The 4,262-nt window shown below is 34.6% G+C and overlaps 1 long non-coding RNA gene across 1 annotated transcript; it reads right to left on the reverse strand.

The window, feature by feature from the left end:
• Window positions 1-2,774: 2,774 nt before the first annotated feature.
• On the reverse strand, window positions 2,775-3,429 carry LOC141392944 (uncharacterized). Its single transcript, XR_012409923.1, has 3 exons — window positions 3,292-3,429; window positions 3,081-3,227; window positions 2,775-3,025 (listed from the first exon to the last, which is right to left on the reverse strand). It is a non-coding gene; the product is annotated as an uncharacterized lncRNA (long non-coding RNA).
• Between the last annotated feature and the right edge of the window lie 833 nt (window positions 3,430-4,262).

Genomic DNA, 4,262 nt, shown 5'->3' on the forward strand with positions numbered 1-4,262 from the left:
AATATCGCACAGTGCAATCAGACGAAAATATCAAAATAGCTCCACGTACTATACTATATCACCCATTTTTTGGTTCGGCCACATTTTCGAACCAAATGGGCTGAAGTTGACGTTGAGATCTTTGATCATTAATTTATAGATATATTATTTGTTTATATCTCTGTATAATAAAAGATCTCTATTTGATAAAAATTTCCTCCAAATTTCATAGCTCTATCTTCATCCGTTTAGAAAATATAGAGTTTTGTCACAAAAAATACACTTTGGCCAGACTGTGCGTCGTAGCAGGCTTATCCCCTTTATTATAAGGGCCATTACATGATACAATAAGAAGGCATGGTAGAATAAGAAAAGTTAGCAGCAATACACAGCTGACTGAACTGGGTTGTAACGTTAGTGTCAAATTTCATATGACATTTTATACTTTTATTTCTATTTCGATGTACATTGGGGACATATATTTTTTGAGAAAAAAAAATATATCATTCGGAAAATCATTTCCCAGAAAGACTTCTTCATATCAATGATATGTAACCTCCTCCAAGTTCGAACGATAAGCCGCGCAGTAAATCCCCGCTTGTAGAGGCGATACAACGTTTGTTAATATGTGAGGTATTTTGTTAAAATTTAAAAAAATAAAGCCCTAATAAACATGTGCTTCTTTGATTTCTTAAACAAAACATTGGAACAGCTTCTCCTTTTTCTATGAATTTCCAGCGACCCCAAACTTGTCTGCAAGAATTCTACTTTCTGCGAGAATTTATGCATTTAGTGGAATGATGTGGAAACATAAAAATTGAAAATTTAACGAATTTTCATTCATGTTTTCCAAAATATTCAACAAAATGTGAAAAATTATTAGTTTTTTAAATTCCAATAATTTATAGACATTTCCTTGTTTTGTTTACAAATACAACTGGCAGTAACGTTACAAACAAAAACAAATTCCTTTGTGGTTGTTGTTCGAGTTGTATTTGTTGTAGTATTAACTTTACCTTATATTTGTTCTACCATGATAAGAAGGTAGCAGCAACTGCCGTTTTTGGTAACATAAGATGTCAAAATTTGACATAAATTCAATGCAATTCACACATTATCATGGTACAAATACACAGGTAGCCGCATCGGCAATTGTTGGTAACATGAGGTGTAAAAATTTGACGTCAATTCAATGCACTTGACACATTATGTTACCATCAGCTGGCATGATAATGCTACCTGTATTATTGTACCATGCACATTATTTTACCACCAGCTGGGCTTCAGCTGGGCTGATAATGCTACCTTCTTATTGTATCATGGGCCATTATTACATGTTTTCTTTTACTATTGGATGGATTTGGAAACGCAAAATCAACCAATTTGGAGGCATTACAAATATAATTTTCACATTAAAAGTTAATGCCTAGAGGGTCCTCCTTGTAATTTAATTATCACTTTTAAGTTTACGTTGACTGCAACGCTATAAATCTGTTCGGAAAATCCAAAATATAACAAAAGAAGACTCATAATAATGTTATAGTTATAGTTTGGATTTACCGAACAGATTTATAGCGTTCTGGTTAACTTAAAGTTAAAAGGAGAAGCTTCTTGTCATTAACTTTCAATGTGAAAATTATATTTGTAATGCCTCCAAATTAGTTTATTTTCTATTTTCAAATCCATCAGATACTCGTAGTAAAAGAGAAGAGAGAAACACATGTAATAATGGGCCTTAGTTGGTTAATGTCCTCGATAGACTGTTAATGGTAGTAACCCAAAGAAGTGGTGATAAGATTCCACCTGTGGCGTCATGTAGCGCACCGTGTATCCACCTATTCCTTAATGCAGATAGTATTTCGAAGGTTCTTTCTATGTGTTGTACTACCTCGTGTAATTAACAGTTTCCATTACTTCTATCATGTTTGGTATTAAAAATGGGCTACATCAGCCCACGTTTTGATATAGGCCCCCTAGAACGGTACTTCCCGATGTTCGGTATTTTGAAGGTTGTGGTCTCAATATTGCAGCCAAATGTTTGAAATTTGGTATGAAGTCTTCGTTGGGGGTATACAACTTTTCACCAAAAATTCAGTCAACTTCTTCATAAAGCCCCCATAGAACGGGCCCTCCCGATTTTCGGTATTTTGAAGGTTTCAGCATCATTATCAAACCGGAATGGATGAAATTTGATATTAAGTCTTCCATGGGGGTATAAAAAGATCCCAGAAGATAATAATCAGTAGAGGTCTACGTTTTGATACAACACCCATAGAACGGAACCTCCCAATTTTCGGTATTTTAAAGGTTTTGAACTCAATATCACACCGAAATGGCTAAAATTTGGCATTTCGTTTTCGATTTGGGTATAAAACTTTTAATCAGTAATTTTTCGGTATAGATCCACGTCTTCATATAGCCCCCATGGAACGGTCCTTCACGATTCTCGATATTTTGAAGGTTTTAGCGGCATTACCAAACCAAAATGACTGAAATTTTGTATTTATTCTTCGGTGGGGGTACAAAACTTGCCAGAAGAGAATTGTTGGTAAAGGTCGTATAGCCCCACAGAACGGTACCTTCCCGATTTTCGGAATTTTGAGGGTTGTGACGTCATCATCACACCGAAATAGCTTAAATTTGTATTTAGTCTTCGCTAAAAATACAAAACATTATAACATGTACAAAGCATCCCTTGCAAAAAATCAGAATGTATCGGGTATAATTATTTCGCACGGCCGAAGTTAACGCAGTTCTTACTTGTTTTCAAATAAAAACAAAAATATTGTAATATATATGGGGATAAATTTTCAGTATATTAGGAACGCAGAATTTTTCATGCCTTAAAGATTTTTCTCTCAATTTTATGGTGATAAATTGAAAATCGCTATAAAAAGTAAAATGAGACAGGATTTGGGAATATCTGCATGACTAAAGCAAACGTTTCCAAAATTACAGTAATCGTCCTTGCAATGACAACACATGGCCTGGGCTTGAGTACACTCTGCGATTGGTCCGCATCCACGCCAAAGCATAAATCTTCTTTCTATGAGAAAAAATAAGACATGATATCAACCAACGACCTAAAATTATCAAATTACCAGATGGCCATATATTGCCCCATTGACCTTTAACAGTGGCACAGGTCTCTTCGCATGTTGTTGTTAGGGTACTATTGCCAGAGTCGTTCAAATCATCACATTCATCATGGTCACGAGTATTACACGCATAACATTTGACACTATAAACTAAAAATCCAGTTTTTGTGTGTATTCTTCTATATAACCATAATCTTATGTATGCAATTATTACCGTATTTTATAGCAAAGGATGCCACCAGAATAATTGCTAAATTATTTGATGTAATTATCATTTCTAAAAAATATTTTATATGCAGCTTGTAAATAATTGAATAAAATATAAAAACGAATTGACAAATACATACATATTTACTTTAACAAAGTTGCCAAATATTTATAGCATAGGGTGCTACATAACAAATGTTCTTTTCCAAAATTTAAATTTTGAAAATTTGTTCTTTTATAAATTTTGGTCTGTTCCAGAACTGCGAGAATCTACTAATTTTTACTATTTTTTCGATATCACAAAATTGTTATCGTAGTCAAAATTAGTAGCTTTTGCAGGTTCTGGAACAGACATTTTGTATTGTAGGTTCTGGAACAGAGCAAAAACCTAATATTCAACGCGACGTACTAACCCCCGTTTACACATGCAAGTGACAGTTCGAAAAATACTCACTGCCGATAAAATTATCTTGTCAGTAACCCTGCGTTTACACATGAAGGTGACAGTCCGAAAAACTCAATACACTCACACCTTTTTAGAAACACAATTATATTTTTCGAACTATCAGCTTAGCTGGCAATGCAATTCTCTTGCCAGTGAGTAAGTCCATATCAACATTAGGCAATTTTCCTCGCGGCAATTGTCAGTTTGATGAAAGGAGAGGTGAGGCATACGGTAACCATTTGCCTCTCAACACCCTTTCTCACCAACAAACTGACAATTGCCGCAAGGAAAATTACCTAATGTAGATATGGACTAATGAAAATGCCTTGCCAGCAACTTCAAAAATTTGCATAGCATTTACCCCCCGTTTATACATGCAAGTGACAGTTCGAAAAATACCAATACACTCACACATATTCACTGCCACACCAACTATCAACCTGACTGCCGACAAAATTTCCTTGTCAGTAACCCTGCGTTTACACATGAAAATGAGAGTCCGAAAAACTCTATACACTCATAAATTTTTACAA

The sequence above is a fragment of the Musca autumnalis genome, unplaced genomic scaffold (genome assembly GCF_047663935.1).
Source record: "Musca autumnalis isolate F117 unplaced genomic scaffold, ASM4766393v1 scaffold_2, whole genome shotgun sequence".
Lineage (NCBI taxonomy): Eukaryota > Metazoa > Arthropoda > Insecta > Diptera > Muscidae > Musca > Musca autumnalis.